At 42.7% G+C, this 20510-nt stretch overlaps 1 protein-coding gene and 1 non-coding gene across 6 annotated transcripts in view; one reads left to right on the top strand and one right to left on the bottom strand.

Moving 5' to 3' along the window:
* Nucleotides 1–20510, bottom strand: part of ACOT7 (acyl-CoA thioesterase 7) — a 108764-nt gene that overhangs the window by 77207 nt on the left and 11047 nt on the right. The gene's annotated exons all lie outside the window — the stretch shown is intronic.
* Nucleotides 18958–19032, top strand: TRNAG-GCC (transfer RNA glycine (anticodon GCC)). Its single transcript has one exon. It is a non-coding gene; the product is annotated as a tRNA-Gly (tRNA).

Raw genomic sequence — 20510 nt, 5'->3', positions numbered from 1 at the left:
GACACCTCCATCTGACCTGCCTGCCCCCTCCCGGCCCCCATACCCCATTAAGCCCCACCTGCCCCCTCCTGGCCCAGTGCAGTGCCCAGGATCGGGCTCCCCCAGGTCAGTTCAGGCTTGGGATCCTCCTGCCCTTGGCCACAGGCAAGTCTAGGGCAGGGCCACCCCTTTTCCTTCCCTCCCTCCTCAGAGACACCAATTCTTGGACCCCTGGACAAAGTCCCCTCCCCTGGACAAAGAGGCCAAAGTGCTGCTTCCACCGGCTGGTCAAGATTGGGGCCATCAAAACGCAGAAGCCCCCAAAGCCAGAGGCACTCCATTTCTGCCACACAGCACCAAGAGCCAAATGCCTGGAAGGCTCAGCGCCTTCCCCCCAGGCACACAAAGCCAGGGTCATTCCCAAAACCCCACCAGCAACTCCAAAGCCCCCCTGCATCTCAACTCACTGCTTGGCCTTCTCCCCAAGACAGGCCTCATCGGCTCCCGACCTGAGGACTCTTAGAGACAAGCCTCGTCGAAGCAGAAACATGGTCTCTCCTGGTCTACAAGCTCCCTCCCGAACCTGCAGCCAAACGGAACTTGGGAAGTGGGGCCCTGACGCGGCGCCCTTTGGACTCGGCTCCATCCCTCCAGGCAGGCATCGCCACCTCCCTAAGCAACCCTGGCTTCTCTAGCTAGCCCACACCCTGGAGTGCTGGGTGACAGGACACCCCACCCCCACGGCCCTTTAAAACCCTAAAAGAGCAGGAAATGAGCACCGGAGGAGACCTTGGAAATCTCTTCCTATAAGAAGTCAAGAAAAGAGGTGTCAGGAGACCTGCCCGGGGATGCTTAGCTGGGAAGGCAGCAGCCACATCCAGCCAGGTGTGCGTTGGGCACAGCAGGCCAGAGGGGCTGCTCTGAAGATTCACCACCATTTCAATCAAAATACCAACCAGGGACGCACTTAACTGGATTAAATTGACTCATATTTGAACAAGAATATCAAAGAAAACCTGGGGATGATTTGCCCTACCAGTTTTTTTTTTTAAGTTATTAAAAAGATCATTGAACTAACATAGACTGGCTTAGACGGAGCAGTCCTCACTGAAGCAAAACGAAGAATCCAGAAACCCACCCTCGAGTGGATAAGAGTTTTTTAATGATAAAGTGATCAACAGGGGGGCAAGGAGTTACATAGTTTATGATAGTGAGATACAGATATTAATATGCAGAAAAATAAACACTGAATACCAACCTGGCAATGAAATCCATGACCAAAAAAACACCAATATAGATAAAAGTTTTTTTATAAAGCTATAAAAGTTAAAAAACAAAGTTATCTTCTTGATAACTTCTTCACCATTAGCAGTAAAAAGTCTTACTTTTTTTTAGATTTAGAATTATATATTAAACGATAGGCAGGATGACTCACTTCAAAACTGGAGAAATATACAATCCAAACCAATAAAACTAAGATAAAATATTAGAGAAACTGAATGGGGGGAAATCTTCCATAAATGATACAATTAAAAATATCTAACACTTTCTGGACCTCAATCAAATCGTGAAGGGCCATGCCCAAGGCTCGGGAGCTAGGACAACTCAAGCAATGGACGGTCCATTCTGCAAACAGGGCACTGCTCTCAGACAGCTGAGCCTTATGGGTGAAGTTCACTAAAGACTCATGAGGTGCCATTTCACATTTACTAAACTAACTAAAAAAAAAACAATTTTAAATGGTATGACTAGATGCCTGAAAATATCCATAGCTGCATTACTCACACTAGTGGAAAAGTGCAAACAACCTAAATGTCTGTCAGTGGATAAACGGATAAACAAGCTGCGGTCTAGCCACACAATGGAATATTACTCAGCCGTAAAAAGGAATGAAGCTCTGATGCGTGCTATGACAGGGATAAGCCTTGAAAACATTATGCTAAGGGAAAGAAGCCAGACACAAAGGTCAATACTCTATGTGCCAGTTTGAAACTGTCAGCACCCCATAAAAATCCATGTTCTTTAATCCTCATTCGATATTGCCGGGTGGGATCTTTTTTACTGTTTTTATGGAGACGTGACCCAGCCAATTGTGGGTGATAACTTTTGATTAGATGGTTTCCATGGAGATGTGTCTCCACCCATTCAAGGTGAGGCTGTTTACTGGAGCCCTTTAAGAGGAACCATTTTGGGAAGAGCTTTAGTGCCCACAGAGCCCACATAGCCAGAGACCTTTGGAGATGCAGAAGACGCCCCCGGGGGAGCCTTATGAATTGAGAGAAAGGTAGCAGTCATGGCCAGGTGCCTTCCCAGCCAACAGAGCTGCTCCGGATGTTATCAGCCTTTCTTGAGTGAAAATAACTTCTTCTTGGTGCCTTAATTTGGACACTTTCATGGTCTTAGAACTGTAAACTTGCAACTTAATAAATTCCCTTTATAAAGTAAAGCCATTTCATTTCTGGTATATTGCAGCTCTGGCCGCTGTAACAAACTAAAACACTGTAGGAGTCCAATTATATGAGAGGTCCACAATAGGCAAATCCATGCAGACAGGAAGTAGATTAGTGGTTGCCAAGGGCTGGGGGGGTTAGGGGGAGGGAGAAATGGGACGTGACTGCTAATGAGTGTTCTGGAATTAAACAGCAGTGACAGTTGTACAAAATCACTGCACAGTATACTCTTAAAAGATGACCATTAGTGTATGTAAACTACATCGCGATTCAGTTGTTATTAAAAAGCAAAAGAAACTGGATGTCTGGAAGCTGTGGAGAAACAGGCACACTCCTCCTTGCTGCCAAAACGCTTTGTCTGGCAACACTCAGCCCTGAAAACATTCTCACCTTTGCCCCAAATAGGCTAAAGAAAAACTGTAAAGATATCCAAACACGGCGGCGTCTGGCAGTAGTATCTTTAATACTAAAATAAACCAGAACTAGCTCAGATGCAGTGCAACAAGGCACCCCAAGGGCTATCAACTTGGCAAGATAACTCTGAAGGTTTGGTGGAAAAATTCAGTGAAGACATTTCTCATGTACATTGCTTACAACTCTGTAAACATCCTGCGGACACTTCAGATATAAAAGGCCATTGTATTAAGCAATGTTTTTTTTCTGTATTCTTCTGTAAAGTTGCATGTACATTTAATTTGTTTTTGTTTTGAAAGCACTGTTTATAAAATATAGAGACATCATGGTCACCACCATAAGCTTTTCTTGCAGAAATACAAGTGTTTCTCTTCAGGTGCCCTGCCTTATCCTGAATCCCCAGGCAATGAGGACAGGGTGGTGCTAATGGTGCTGATAGCGATGGTGGTGGTGGTGATGGTGGTGATGGTGGTGATGGTGGTAGTGGTGATGCTGGTGGGGGTAGGAGTGGTACTAGTGGTGATGGTGGTGGTGGTGATGGTGATGGTGGTGGTGATGGTGGTGATGGTGGTGATGGTGGTGGTGATGGTGGTGGGGGTAGGAGTGGTACTAGTGGTGATGGTGGTGATGGTGATGGTGGTGGTGGTGGTGGTGGTTATGGTAGTGGGGTGGAGGTGGTGGTGATGGTGATGGTGGTGGGGTGGTGGTGATGGTTATGGTGGTGGGGTGGAGGTGGTGGTGATGGTGATGGTGGTGGGGTGGTGGTGATGGTTATGGTGGTGGGGTGGAGGTGGTAGTGATGGTGATGGTGGTGGGGTGGAGGTGGTAGTGGTAGCAATGGTGGTGGGGGTGGGATGGTGGCGGTGGAGCTGACAGTGAACATGGTGGTTGTGATGGTGGTGGGGGTGGGGTGGTGGGAGTGATGGGGATGCTGGTGGTGCTGGCAGTGGTGTGGATGAGAGTATGATGATAACGGTGGTGGGGATGATGATGGTGATGATGACAGTGGGAATGAAGGTGGTGGTAGTGATGATGGTGATGACGGATATCTTTTATCAAGCACAGTCTGTGCCAGGTGCTGTGCTGACAGCTGAATCTCTCTGCTCCCATGCCACCCCTCATTTAATCTCCAATACTGCCCAAGAGGTGAGGTATCCTGTTTTAGTTTGCTAATGCTGCTATAAAGTAATATATCAGAAATGAAATGGCTTTTATACAGGGGATTTATTAAGTTACAAGTTTACAGTTCTAAGGCCATAAAAATGTCCAAACTAAAGCATCCAGAGAAAGATACCTTGACTCCAAAGAAAAGCGAACATCTGGCACATGGGAAGGCATGTACCCAGCATCTGCATCCTCTCCCAGCTTCTGGTTTCAAATGGCTCTCTCAGCCCCTGTGGATCCTTGCAGCTTCTGGCTTGCTTAGCATCTCATGAGAAGGTACATGTGCTGGGCTCCACATCTCCAAACATCCATGCCTAGGCATCTGCTCTGTTGACACTTCAAACACCTGCACCTATATCAATTCTGAGCTCTTTCTCTCTCCATGAGCTCTCTTAAAGACTACAAAACTAATCAAGACCCACCTTAAATGTGCAGAGTCACATCTCCATCTAATAAAAAGGTCACACCCACAACTTGGTGGGCCATGCCTCCATGGAAACAATCCAGCCAAAGCATTCACCCTAAACAATAGGTCTGGCTTAGGAAAAAGAGCATGGCTTTTCTGGGGTAATAACATCTTCAAACCATACCCCTATTTTAAAGATGGAACAACTCAGGTAGAGAGATCAGTGGCCTACTAACCCAGGAGGCCAGAGGTGGGCAGCCTAAGTTTGGACTCCAGGCTCTGGTCCTCAAGCCCCTGCTCCCAGCCATGGGGCCACACAACCATATGACCAAAGGGAAAGCTCCAGGAGATTGGGAACACCCTAAAAACATGCAAAAGGTTGTGTTTCATGTACCTTTTTCTAGGGAAATAGGTTGCCATTTTCTACAGCTTTCAAATGTATCTGGAGGCTGAAAAAAGTATAAAGAGGCGGCAGCAACTCTTCCCGCATCCCTCCCATACCTGGGGTTGGCGAGGATGTGGAGGAACGGAAACTCTCATCCACTGCCAGTGGGAACATAAAATGACACAAGCTTTTTAGAAAACATTTTGGCAGTTCCTTAAACAGTTAAACATACACCTACCATGCCACCCAACCTCCGTCTTCCCAGGTATTTACCCAAATAAAGGCATATGCTCATAGCAAGTCTTGTCCACGAATGTTCCTTGCGGCTTTACTTAAAATAGCTAAAACCTGGAAACAACCCAAATGTCTGTCAACAGATGAACGGATAAACAAAGTGTGGTGCATCCATACGATAAAACACTACGGATGAATCTCAAAATAATCATGCTGAGTGAAGGAGGCCAGATGAAAAAGAGCACATATGGTACAGTTCCATTTTTATAAAATTCTAGAAAATGCAAATCACAGTGACAGAAAGCAGATGAGTGGCTGCCTGGGGATGGGGTGGCAAGACGGAGGGACTGCAAAGAGATCCAAGAGAAACTTTTCAGTAACATCCATCACCCTTTTGGGGTGACAGTCACAGGTGTATACACATCAAATTGCATCAGCTCTCACACCTTAAGTATGTGCCGCTTAAGCCTGTACACACTGCAGTGGCCTATTAGGTCAGCATTTGAATGTGGCAAAGCTTCGGGTTCCCACTTCACCTACAACCCGGAGGAGCCTCAAGGGACGCAGCACACTCACCCAAGTGGAGGCGGCAGCAACCACACCTATTCTGTTTCCAGGCTATGAAGTCACGTGGGGGGTCGAGGCCTGAGCACTCCAGGTGGCCCGCCACCAGCTCTGAGCCCAGCCCTCCCCGCCCTAAAACGAGGCAGGGGAGGGGGCCAGACTGCCCTGAGCTGCCAGCTAAGCCCCCCACCGAGGGCCCAGACCCCAGTCCATCAGGCCCCTTGGCATCACTTAAAGCCTCTCTCAGGCCAGGGGAAGGGGAGTGAAGCCCCCTGGTCCTGAACCTCTCGAGGGTATTGCGAGGAGCTGGGGCTGGTGGCGATGCTGGCAGCAGCCCTCAGACTTCCTGAATGTTGAGGAAGAGGGACGAACAGACGGGGCAGAGGGGAGGTTTAGGGAGGGGAGCAACCCTGGACTGTGCCCGAGGGGTGGAGGCAGGACACCACACACGTGTCGAAACCCTGAGACCTGTGCGTTGTGAGGAGCAGATCGTAATGGAAACCACGGACTTTAGTGAAGAATAAAGAATCAAAGGGACTTCCGGAAAGACGGCGGAGCAGGGTGGGTTGAATTCACTCTTGCACCATGGGACAAGATAGGGGTCAGGGAGAGAATGCCTGGGACTGCAGTCCCAGGGGCTGGGACAAGTAATTGAAGAGAGTCTCCAGGGTGTTTGGGGGGGGTCAGGATGGGGTGAGTCAGATCGGCCATGATCCCACTGGGGGCAGATGGCAGCACACAGGGACGTGTGGATTTGAGGGAACCAACCATCCCTCCACGCAGCCTGCCCCAGCTGCTGGCTGGGGAAACCTCCCGTGCCAGGACCAGGTATCAGGGGCCAGGGGCAAGAGCAGCCCCTGGGGCCCATGTCATCTCTCCAACCGGGGCTGAAGGAGGAGGTGCCTCAGGAGTACCACCTGCTGGGAAGAAGCAGTAAGTGCAGGCAGGCAGATTTCCTATCTGCCTAGTTTTTTGTTTTGTTTTTTTTTTTTGCATGGGCAGGCATCGGGAATCAAACCTGGGTCTCCTGAAGGGTAGGTGAGAATTCTGCCACTGAGACACCATTGCACTGCCCTCTGCCTAGGTTTTAAAAATGTTTTTTCTACATAAATATTTTTTACTCATGGTATTATTTTTATTGTTATTTTTGTTTTTTTATTTATATATTTTTATTTTTTTATTTTTATTTTTAAATTTCTTATTCGAAATAAAAACAAAGGAAAACTACAGACAAATCTCCCTAACGAATAAAAGTGCAAAAATTCTCAACAAAATACCAGCAGATCAAATCTGACAACACATTAAAAGACTCAGACATCGCAACCAAGAGGGGTTTATACCAGGAATGCAAGGGTGATTAAACAGAGAAAATCAATCAATGTAATGCACCACATTAACAAATCAAAAGGGAAAAATCACATGATCATATCGATCGACACTGAAAAAGCATTCAATTTTAGCATCCTTTTCCAGTGAAAACACCTCAAAAGGTAGGAATCAAAGGAATCATTCTGGACGGGTCACGGTGGCTCTGCAGGCAGAGTTCTCGCCTGCCATGCCAGAGACCCAGGTTGGATTCCCAGTGCCTGCCCATGGGGGAAAAAAAAAGGAACCTTTCTCAGTATCATAAAGGACCTACATAAAAAAAAACAACAACAAAAAACCAATAGCTAGCATCATACTTCACGGTGAGAGACTGAAGGCATTCCCCCTAAGATCAGGAGCAAGACAGTGATGCCCATTGTCACCACTGGTATCCTAGCTGGAGACAGGAGAAAGAAATAAAAGGCATCCAGATCAGAAAGTAGGAAGTAAAGCACTCATTATTTACAGATGTCACATGATCCTATACTTAGAAAATCTTGAGAAATCTACAACAAAGCTACCTGAGCTAATTAAAAAATTCAGCAAAGTGGCAGGATGTAAGATTAATGTACAAAACTCAGTAATGTTTCTATGCACAAGCAATGACCTCCTGAGGAAACACTTGAGGAAAAAATTCCATTTAGAAGAGAGACCAAAAGAACCAGGTATCTAAAAATAACCAGGGATGTCAAGGACTTGTACACAGAAAATTACAGAATACTGCTAAAAGAAATTAAAAATGACCTAAATAGATGGAAAGACATTTCCTGCTCATGGATAGGAAGGTTGAATGTCATTAAGATATCAATTCTACCCAAATTGATCTACATATTCAATGCAATGCTGATCAAAATCCCAACAACTACTTTGAAGACTTGGACAAACTAGTTACAAATTTATTTGGAAGGGAAAGAGACCTCAAATAGCTAAAGATATACTAAAAATAAAGGGCAAAATGGGAGGACTAAAGTCAAGGACTTCCTGACTGTAAAGCTTACTATAAAGTCAAAATAACCAAAACAGCACAGAAAAAAACAACAACATGGTACTGGCACAAAGACAGAAGAGCTGACCAATGGAATTGAATCAAGAGTGAAGAGACATACCACCAAATCTATAGACTACTGATCTTTAATAAGGCCCCCAAACTGGGACAGAAGTCTCTTCAATAAATGGGCATGAGAGAATTGGATATCAATAGCCAAAAGAATGAAAGAAGACCCCTACCTTACACCCTATACAAAATTAATTCAAAATGGATTAAAGACCTAAATATAAGATGCAGTATCATAAAACATCTAGAAGAAAATTCAGGGAAATATTTTCAAGATCTAGTACTAGATCTAAACCTAAAGCGTAAGCAGTGAAAGAAAAAAACAGACAAATAGGAACTACTCAAGATCAAAAGCTTCTGTGCCTCAAAGGACTTTACCTAAAAGGTGAAGAGGCAGCCAAATCAATGGGAGAAAATATTTGGAGACTACATATTAGATAATGGCTTGATATCCTGTGTACATAAAGAAATTATACAGCTCAACAACAAATGAACAAACAACCCAATTATAAAATGGGCAGAGGATATGAACAGACACTTTTCTGAAGAGCAAATACAGATGTCTAAAAAGCACATGAATAGATGCTCATTTTCATTAGCCACAAGGGAAATGCAAATTAAGATGACAATGAGATATCACCTCACACCTATAAGAATGGTTGCTATTAAAAAAGCAGAAAACTAAAAATGTTGGAGAGGATGCAGAGAAATTGGAACACTTATTCACTGTTAGTGGGAACATATAACGGTGCAGCCGCTGTGGAAGACAGTTTAGCGATTCCTCAGAAAACTAAATATCGAGTTGCCCTACAACCCGGCAATACCAACACTCAGCATACACCCAGAAAAGCTGAAAGTAGTGATACGAACAGACATTTGCACACCGATGTTCATAGTGGCACCATTCACAATTGCCAAAAGATGGAAATAATCCAAGTGCCCATGACAGACGAGTGGATAAACAAAATGTGGTATATGCATACGATAGAATATTATGCAGCAGTAAGATGAAAAGAGGTCCTTAAACATATGACAATGTGGATGAACCTTGAGGACATAATGCTGAGTGAAATAAGTCAGACACAATAGGACAGGTACTGTACGATTTTGCTATTATGACTGGTAATCTCAGAGGTTACAAGTAGGTATAGCAGACCTAGAAATACACAAAAGCTAAAGATGGGAAAGGCTACCCTAAATGCAAGGGAGCAGATAGAAGTGGTGGTAACTAATTAGCGGGATTATAACTGGCACTCCCATATTGAAGGTGAATATGATTGAAAGGGGATATGTAGCCCACTGATTAAATCTACAATAAGTTATTGCATGAAGTACTTCAAAGGTTCAATAGTGGACACAGTCAATAAGAGAGGGGTATAAAGGGAAAACTAAAAATGCATGCTATGTCCAGCAGTGAACAGGAAGACATCAACAGGACTACAGAAATACCAGGAGCAACTAACTGGGTGGGGGGACAAGTGAAAAGGTGTAGTTTTGATTTGATAGTTGGTGATGCTGTGTTTGTTGGTTCTTTGTTGTTAAGGACCAACGAAAAATGTCTAAAATTGAGAGCACTACTGATTGTACAACCAAGTGAGGACACTGTAGACATGGTTTGTTTATTTTGGACATTATCCATGATGCCCGATGGCTGGAGGGAGCCAAAGGGTACAATGACTGCGAAGCAGAATGGCAAACTGATAACATTTATATGACGGAACATGGTGGGGTTACAAAGAGGAAGGACATCGAGAGGCACGCAATGAACTGAATAAACCTTGGGGAAAAGGTATTGGGCAAAATAAGCCAGAAACAGAAGAATAAAATCTGTCTCGGAAATACTCATAAGGAAATGGAGCCTGGACTGTAAGCCCTGGTAGCACCCACCCTCAGTGTGAAGTTGTAGGTATGTTTCTGGATGCTGGGACGCTGAGCTCTGTGTGTATCAGCTGGTATTTCCCTGGATCTCTGAGGAGCTCTGAGACACCTAAGAACCAGGAATGGAGCGCTGCAGCCCTGATAGTTAGCGTAGCTGCAGACAATAACAGTTAAGGTAACCAAAAAAGAGATCAGGCCTCAATTAATGTTAAAAATGACGGCAATCTGGCTGGGTAAAAGGTGATGGTGTATGTACTCTAGACCTTCACCTACTATATGAGACCAAAGGCAGAGAGTTTTATTATGTCTAGATTCTAAGTTTTCGGTAATACATAACCCAAATCAACCTATCTGAACAGCTCCTTTAAACAACCCAAACTCCTGCAGTCCAGAACAGGAACCAGGCCTTGTAATTCTTATAGCTTAATGTAATACCAGGATAAATCTCAGACTATGGTGGGCTGATAATTAAAAGTATTGGTAGAGTCCCTTGAGGGTCTTAAGGGGGAAAAAAAATATATATATATATATATACTTATCCAACTGGGAAACCCCAGGTACCCTCTCAACCACTGGGGACTCCCAAGAAAATAGACCAAGCCCTTGATTTTGAGGCTTGCCCTTATGAAACTTATTTTTGTAATGGTAAAGCTAAGACTGCCTATAATGAGGCCTAAGAGTTGCTTCCAGGAAACTCCTTCTGTTAACTCAGATGTGGCTTCTCTCTCTCTAAGCCCAGCTCTTCAGGGAAAATCATTACGCTCCCACCTACATGGGACATGACATTCAGGAGTGAAAATCTCCCTGACAATGTGGGGCCTGACTTCCAGGGATGAGTCTGACCCTGGCACCATGGGATCAACAGCAAAAGGGGAAAAAAGAAGTGTAATAAAATAAGGCATCAGTGACCAAGAGAGATCAAATAGAGTCCAGAGACTATTCTACAGGCTGCTCTTATGTAAGCATCAGTTAGATTGTGCTGATTGCCATGGTTTGCTAAACCGCAATCAACATCACTTGTGTTCACTCTTAAGAACACCTAGAGAGTGGGTCAAAGAAGAAATTGCAACAGAAATTAGTAAATACCTCGAGGCGAATGAAAATGAAAACACAACATATCAAACTTATGGGATGCAGCAAAGGCAGTGCTAAGAGGGAAATTTATTGCCCTAAATGCCTATATCAGAAAAGAAGAAAAGGCAAAAATGCAGGAATTAACTGTTCACTTGGAAGAACTGGAGAAAGAACAGCAAACTAATTCCAAAGCAAGCAAAAGGAAAGAAATAATAAAGATCAGAGCAGAAATAAATGAAATTGAAAACAATAGAGAAAATCAATAAGACCAGAAGTTGGTTCTATGAGAAAATCAATAAGATTGAGGGGCCCTTATCAAGATTGACAAAAAGAAGAAGAGAGAGGATGCAAATAAATAAGATCAGAAATGGAAGAGGACTCCTTCTCCCCCCTCTTTCTCCCCCCTCCTCCCCCTCCTGCTCCGGCCGCTCTCCAACCACCACGGTGCCCTCTTCCCCCGCCTTCACCGGCTCCTCCGCCACCAGCCTCGACAGCCTTGCCGCCCTCACCTTTCCTCCTCCAGAACAGCTACTGGGGGAGTGGAGATAATACAGAGCAGCTACCGGAGCCACGAGGGAGATCAAAGGGACGGCGTACCCCATCCTGGAACAGCTATCTGGGAGAACCAGCTCCGGTGAGATCACCAAGGGGCACGGGCTTTCCTGGGTGGGACGGCAAGTGACCGGAGTCCCTCCCTTCCACCTTCCCAGGCCAGCTGGTAGAATTGGACAGGCGGTCCCCTTAGGCCGCGGCGGCTGGTGCCCCCACCACACGAGGCCCCCCGGAACAACTGAGAAAGTTGGGTCGGAAATCCCCAGACTGCGGAGAACAGTGACCGGGGGATCCCTTCCAAACACATGACTCCCCCGTCGGCTGGGAACAGTGCACTCTCCCGGGCTGCGACAGCTGGCGCCCTCCCGCCACGCTTGGTGCCCCGGGCTGACTAGCTAATTCGGCCGGACGCTCTCCTGTGCTGCAATGGCCGGCGACCCTCCCCGCATTCGGAACCCCAGGCCGGCTGGCATTCTTCCAAGACGCTTCGGCTGCCGAACCTCCCCTACGGCGAGAATTTTCCAGAGTTAAAGGACCCACAGCAACTTTCACTGGTGGAACCCATAGACAAACGTGTGCCATGAGCACACCTACTGGGCAAGATAAGAAAAACAGAACCCAGAGATTGCACAGAAAAATCTTTCAACCTGTGGGGTCGAACACCCAGGGAAATCTGACTAAATGCCCAGACGCCAGCAGAAGATAACGGATCACGCTCAGAAAATTGAACATATGGCCCAGTCAAACGAAGAAACCAATAGTTCAAATGAGATACAGGAGCTGAAACAACTAATGCTGAATATACGAACAGAAATGGAAAACCTCTTCAAAAACGAAATCGATAAATTGAGGGAGGACGTGAAGAAGACATGGGCTGAACATAAAGAAGAAATAGAAAAACTGAAAAAACAAATCACAGAACTTATGGAAGTGAAAGATAAAGTAGAAAAGATGGAAAAAACAATGGATACCAACAATGACAGATTTAAAGAAACAGAAGATAGAATTAGTGATTTGGAGGATGGAACATCTGAATTCCAAAAAGAAACAGAAACTATCCAGAAAAGAATGGAAAAATTTGAACAAGGTATCAGGGAACTCAAGGACAATGTGAACCGTACAAATATACGTGTAGTGGGTATCCCAGAAGGAGAAGAGAAGGGAAAAGGAGGAGAAAAACTAATGGAAGAAATTATCACTGAAAATTTCCCAACTCTTATGAAAGATCTAAAATTACAGATCCAAGAAGTGCAGCGCACCCCAAAGAGATTAGACCCAAATAGGCGTTCTCCAAGACACTTACTAGTTAGAATGTCAGAGGTCAAAGAGAAAGAGAGGATCTTGAAAGCAGCAAGAGAAAAACAATCCGTCACATACAAGGGAAACCCAATAAGACTATGTGTAGATTTCTCAGCAGAAACCATGGAAGCTAGAAGACAGTGGGATGATATATTTAAGTTACTAAAAGAGAAAAACTGCCAGCCAAGACTCCTATATCCAGCAAAATTGTCCTTCAAAAATGAGGGAGAAATTAAAACATTCTCAGACAAAAAGTCACTAAGAGAATTTGTGACCAAGAGACCAGCTCTGCAAGAAATACTAAAGGAAGCACTAGAGTCAGATACAAAAAGACAGAAGAGAGAGGTATGGAGAAAAGTGTAGAAAGAAGGAAAGTCAGATATGATATATATAATACAAAAGGCAAAATGGTAGAGGAAAATATTATCCAAACAGTAATAACTCTAAATGTCAATGGACTGAATTCCCCAATTAAAAGACATAGACTGGCAGAATGGATTAAAAAACAGGATCCTTCTATATGCTGTCTACAGGAAACACATCTTAGACCCAAAGATAAATATAGGTTGAAAGTGAAAGGTTGGGAAAAGATATTTCATGCAAATAACAACCAGAAAAGAGCAGGAGTGGCTATACTAATATCCAACAAATTAGACTTCAAATGTAAAACAGTTAAAAGAGACAAAGAAGGACACTATATACTATTAAAAGGAACAATTAAGCAAGAAGACATAACAATCATAAATATTTATGCACCGAACCAGAATGCCCCAAAATACGTGAGGAATACACTGCAAACACTGAAAAGGGAAATAGACACATATACCATAATAGTTGGAGACTTCAATTCACCACTCTCATCAATGGACAGAACATCTACACAGAGGATCAATAAATAAATAGAGAACCTGAATATTACTATAAATGAACTTGACTTAACAGACATTTATAGGACATTACATCCCACAACAGCAGGATACACCTTTTTTTCAAGTGCTCATGGATCATTCTCAAAGATAGACCATATGCTGGGTCACAAAGCAAGTCTTAAAAAATTTAAAAATATTGAAATCATACACAACACTTTCTCGGATCATAAAGGAATGAAGTTGGAAATCAATAATAGGCGGAGTGCCAGAAAATTCATAAATACATGGAGGCTCAACAACACACTCTTAAACAACAAGTGGGTCAAAGAAGAAATTGCAAGAGAAATTAGGAAATACCTAGAGGCAAATGAAAATGAAGACACAACATATCAAAACTTATGGGACGCAGCAAAGGCAGTGCTAAGAGGGAAATTTATTGCCCTAAATGCCTTTATCAGAAAAGAAGAAAAGGCAAAAATGCAGGAATTAACTGTCCACTTGGAAGAACTGGAGAAAGAACAGCAAACTAATCCCAAAGCAAGCAAAAGGAAAGAAATAACAAAGATTAGAGCGGAAATAAATGAAATTGAAAACATGAAAACAATAGAGAAAATCAATAAGACCAGAAGTTGGTTCTATGAGAAAATCAACAAGATTGATGGGCCCTTAGCAAGATTGACAAAAAGAAGAAGAGAGAGGATGCAAATAAATAAGATTAGAAATGAAAGAGGAGACATAACTACTGACCTCACAGAAATAAAGGAGGTAATAACAGGATACTATGAACAACTTTACGCTAATAAATACAACAATTTAGAAGAAATGGACAGGTTCCTGGAAAGACATGAACAACCAACTTTGACTCAAGAAGAAATAGACGACCTCAACAAACCAATCACAAGTAAAGAGATTGAATTAGTTATTCAAAAGCTCCCTAAAAAGAAAAGTCCAGGACCAGACGGCTTCACATGTGAATTCTATCAAACATTTCAGAAAGAATTAGTACCTACTCTCCTCAAACTCTTCAACATAATCGAAGTGGAGGGAAAACTACCTAATTCATTCTATGAAGCCAACATCACCCTCATACCAAAACCAGGCAAAGATATTACAAAAAAAGAAAACTACAGACCAATCTCTCTAATGAATACAGATGCAAAAATCCTCAATAAAATTCTAGCAAATCGTATCCAACAACACATTAAAAGAATTATACATCATGACCAAGTAGGATTCATCCCAGGTATGCAAGGATGGTTCAACATAAGAAAATCAATTAATGTAATACACCATATCAACAAATCAAAGCAGAAAAATCACATGATCATCTCAATTGATGCAGAGAAGGCATCTGACAAGATTCAACATCCTTTCCTGTTGAAAACACTTCAAAAGATAGGAATACAAGGGAACTTCCTTAAAATGATAGAGGGAATATATGAAAAACCCACAGCTAATATCATCCTCAATGGGGAAAAATTGAAAACTTTCCCCCTAAGATCAGGAACAAGACAAGGATGTCCACTATCACCACTATTATTCAACATTGTGTTGGAAGTTCTAGCCAGAGCAATTAGGCAAGAAAAAGAAATACAAGGCATCAAAATTGGAAAGGAAGAAGTAAAACTATCACTGTTCGCAGACGATATGATACTATATGTAGAAAACCCAGAAAAATCCACAACAAAATTACTAGAGCTAATAAATGAGTACAACAGCAAAGTAGCAGGCTACAAGATCAACATTCAAAAATCTGTAGCTTTTCTATACACTAGTAATGAACAAGCTGAGGGGGAAATCAAGAAACGAATCCCATTTACAATCGCAACTAAAAGAATAAAATACCTAGGAATAAATTTAACCAAAGAGACAAAAAACCTATATAAAGAAAACTACAAAAAACTGTTAAAAGAAATCACAGAAGACCTAAATAGATGGAAGGGCATACCGTGTTCATGGATTGGAAGACTAAATATAGTTAAGATGTCAATCCTACCTAAATTGATTTACAGATTCAATGCAATACCAATCAAAATCCCAACAACTTATTTTTCAGAAATAGAAAAACCAATAAGCAAATTTATCTGGAAGGGCAGGGTGCCCCGAATTGCTAAAACCATCTTGAGGAAAAAAAACGAAGCTGGAGGTCTCGCGCTGCCTGACTTTAAGGCATATTATGAAGCCACAGTGGTCAAAACAGCATGGTATTGGCATAAAGATAGATATATCGACCAATGGAATCGAATAGAGTGCTCAGATATAGACCCTCTCATCTATGGACATTTGATCTTTGATAAGGCAGTCAAGCCAACTCACCTGGGACAGAACAGTCTCTTCAATAAATGGTGCCTAGAGAACTGGATATCCATATGCAAAAGAATGAAAGAAGACCCATCTCTCACACCCTATACAAAAGTTAACTCAAAATGGATCAAAGATCTAAACATTAGGTCTAAGACCATAAAACAGTTAGAGGAAAACGTTGGGAGATATCTTATGGATCTTACAACTGGAGGTGGTTTTATGGACCTTAAACCTAAAGCAAGAACACTGAAGAAGGAAATAAATAAATGGGAGCTCCTCAAAATTAAACACTTTTGTGCATCAAAGAACTTCATCAAGAAAGTAGAAAGACAGCCTACACAATGGGAGACAATATTTGGAAACGACATATCAGATAAAGGTCTAGTATCCAGAATTTATAAAGAGATTGTTCAACTCAACAACAAAAAGACAGCCAACCCAATTACAAAATGGGAAAAAGACTTAAACAGACACCTACCAGAAGAAGAAATACGGATGGCCAAGAGGCACATGAAGAGATGCTCAATGTCCCTGGCCATTAGAGAAATGCAAATCAAAACCACAATGAGATATCATCTCACACCCACCAGAATGGCCATTATCAACAAAACAGAAAATGACAAGTGCTGGAGAGGATGCGGAGAAAGAGGCACACTTATCCACTGTTGGTGGGAATGTCAAATGGTGCAACCACTGTGGAAGGCAGTTTGGCGGTTCCTCAAAAAGCTGAATATAGAATTGCCATACGACCCAGCAATACCATTGCTAGGTATCTACTCAAAGGACTTAAGGGCAAAGACACAAACGGACATTTGCACACCAATGTTTATAGCAGTGTTATTTACAATTGCAAAGAGATGGAAACAGCCAAAATCTCCATCAACAGAAGAGTGGCTAAACAAACTGTGGTATATACATACGATGGAATATTATGCAGCTTTAAGACAAGATAAACTTATGAACCATGTAATAACATGGATGGACCTAGAGAATATTATGCTGAGTGAATCCAGCCAAAAACTAAAGGACAAATACTGTATGGTCCCACTGATGTGAACGGACATTCGAGAATAAACTTGAAATATGTCATTGGTAACAGAGTTCAGCAGGAGTTAGAAACAGGGTAAGACAATGGGTAATTGAAGCTGAAGGGATACAGACTGTGCAACAGGACTAGATACAAAAACTCAAAAATGGACAGCACAATAATACCTAATTGTAAAGTAATCATGTTAAAACACTGAATGAAGCTGCATCTGAGCTATAGGTTTTTGTTTTGTTTTGTTTTGTTTTGTTTTTACTATTATTACTTTTATTTTTTTCTCTATATTAACATTCTATATCTTTTTCTGTTGTGTTGCTAGTTCTTCTAAACCAATGCAAATGTACTAAGAAACGATGATCATGCATCTATGTGATGATGTTAAGAATTACTGATTGCATATGTAGAATGGTATGATTTCTAAACGTTGGGTTAATTTCATTTTTTCTGTTAATTAAAAAAAAAAAGAGAAGGGGTAATTGGAGCTGAAGGGATACAGACTGTGCAACAGGACTGGATATAAAAACTCAGAAACGGACAGCACAATACTACCTAATTGTAATGCAATTATGTTAAAACACTGAATGAAGCTGCATGTGAGGTATAGGTTTTTTTTTCTCTCTATTATCGTTTTAATTCTTATTCTGTTGTCTTTTTATTTCTTTTTCTAAATCGATGCAAATGTACTAAGAAATGATGAATATGCAACTATATGATGATATTAAGAATTACTGATTGTACATGTAGAATGGAATGATTTCTAAATGTTTTGTTAATTTTTTTTAATTAATAATAAAAAAAAAAAGACCACCTAGAGCTCTAACTGAGACCCTATAAAGGTTTTTATGTGCTGGGTTTGCCTTCCTGGAACATACAATTCTCAGAGGGTTCCTAGGTCAGATAAATTCTGAAACCCAGAGGGACCAGCCTCTCCAAGATTATCAACTGATTATATCTCCTTATCCTTTAGTTCAACACCCTTTCTCAACGTGAAAAAGTCGAAACAGCCATTGCCCAAAGATCCCTAAGGAGTGGGAGAAGGATCAAAAGAGAAGGAGGAGGTATAACAGCGAAAACAGGATTTAACAAATGAGCATGGCTGCCGAATCACTAGACTGATATTCCTTCTACTTCCCAGTGTTTTGGAGCAGCCAGGGGAAGTAAAGTGAGCTGGTGGGATGGTAGCCCATGACAAACTTTGGGATCTATTCTGTAACCACTTGTTAAAGTATGCACTGAATATTGTTTTTCTTTTTTTTGCGTTGTATTTATGTCATATTTTACAATAAAAAGTGTTTTTAAAAAATTATGTGTGCAATGACCACTTGTCACCTATAAAGCAGCATACTTCTTATTTTCTTAAAGACTATCTTTGTGTCTGTTCTCAGGTCAGAGGCAAATGACCTTCAGAAACAAGAGGTCAAGGAGAGGAGCAACGGCTTTGAGAAGCGAGGGGAGGCTGCGAATGAAGAGTCAGGCCCTTTGTGGCGTTCAGTCCTCCACTTAGGAGCTGTGACCTTGAACCTTGACCCAGCGTCTCAAGCCCCAGTCTGTCTATGAAGCGAGATGCATCTGCAGGCAAAAGAATGAAGTCTGGCCTCCACCTCACAAGGTAAATAAAAACTCAAAATGGATCTAAAAGCTAAAACTATAAAATTCTTAGAAGAAAAATTCACCTTGGATTTGATTTGGCAATCGTTTCTTAGATACGACACCAAAAACACAAGCAACTAAAGAAAAAGATAAACTGTAGTTCATCAAAATTTAAAACTTCTGTGTTTCAAAGATACTATCAAAAAAGTGAAAAGCCATTGAACGGGAGGAAATATTTGCAAATCATATATCTAATAAAGACATGTATCTGGAACCCTTAGGACCCAGTACTAGAATGACAAATAACTCTAATATTAAAATGGGCAGGATGGGGTGCGAGGGTAGTTCAGTGGTAGAATTCTCGCCTGCCAAGCGGGAGACCCAGGTTCGATTCCTGGCCCATTCACTTCCCAAACAACAACAACAAAAATTCAACAAACTGGTGCTGCAATAACTGGCTACTCACATGGAACGTGACCCCACCAAATAGCATACAAAAAATAAGTGGGGAGAAGTCTGAACAGACATTTGCCCAAAGAAGATACACAAATGACCAACAGGCAAATGAAAAGATGCTCAACATCAGGATGCATCAGGGAAACACAAATCAAAACCACAATGAAGGAAGAGTTATAACAGAGGAGATAGGATTTAACAAACGAGTATGACTGTCACATCATTAAACTGATATTTCTTTTAGTCTCCAGTGTCTTGGAGTAGCCAGAAGAAAAAACCTAAAATTGTGGAACGACCCATACCAAACTCTGTTCCAGTTGCAGTGAGCTTTGAAATTAACTGCTTTTTGGTACATACATTTTATAATAGAAAATGTAAAAAAAAAAAAAAAAACAAAAACACAAAACAATGAGATCCCCCTTCACACATATCAGAATGGCTAAATCAAAAAGGCAGAGAAAAAGCAAATGCTGGCGAGGACGTGGGGAAGTCAGCGCTCTCATACACTGCCAGCAGGGAGGTAAAACGGTGCAGCCACTGTGGAGAACAGTCCGGCAGTTCCTCAAAAGGTTAAGCACAGAGTTACCGTATGACTTGGCAATTGCACTCTTCCCTCCGCGGTACACCCAAGAGAACTGAAAACACTCGCCCACAATTGCACATGAACTTCACTGTGGAGTTTCCAAAAGGTGTTTCAAAACAACCCACCAACTGATGAAGGGGTAAATAAAATGTGGCCTCTCCATACAAGGGAACAGTGTTCAGCCCTGAAAAGAAGGGCACAGGGTATACGCTGTGGGTGACCCTTGAAAACATTATGTGAAGTGTGAGCAGCTGGACAGAAAACTCCACAGGACATGATTCCATCCCCGCGCGTCACCAGCACAGACACTGTCCAGGAGAGGCCAAAACACAGACAGAAGGTGGTTGCCTGGGACGGGGGGGGGGGGGGGGGGGGTAGTGAGGGGACTGCTGCGGGGTTGATGAAAATGTAATGTGATTGACAGTAGCGGGGGTGTCAGCACTCTGTGGATATACTAAAAAACAGTGACTTGCAGGGTTATCAGATAGGTGAATTGTAGCATATGTGAATTATATCTCAGTAGAACTGTGTTCACCCACCCCACAGTTTCTGGGAGGTTTAAAAGAAACACAGTGTAGAGGAGCCGTTGACACGCAGCACCCCAGTCCTCAGGTGAAGACTAGCCAGCGCCGGGGGCTGAGCAGAGCTCTGGGTCAAACGACAGCTCGAACTCCGGCCCGGGGGGCAGGGAGCCTGGGGAGGGGGCTTTCACCTCCAAAGCTGCCTGCAGCCCCCCAAGGCCCCGCGCTCTCCCTGCCCAGCTCCTTCCACACAGCCCAAGAGGCTCAAAACCAGCCGCCAGCGGACTGGCCCCCAGCCAGGCCCAACGCCAAAGCGCACACCTG

Source organism: Tamandua tetradactyla, chromosome 2 (assembly GCF_023851605.1).
Source record: "Tamandua tetradactyla isolate mTamTet1 chromosome 2, mTamTet1.pri, whole genome shotgun sequence".
In the NCBI taxonomy this organism is placed as follows: Eukaryota; Metazoa; Chordata; class Mammalia; order Pilosa; family Myrmecophagidae; genus Tamandua; species Tamandua tetradactyla.
This window is presented reverse-complemented; position numbering and strand designations above follow the sequence as displayed.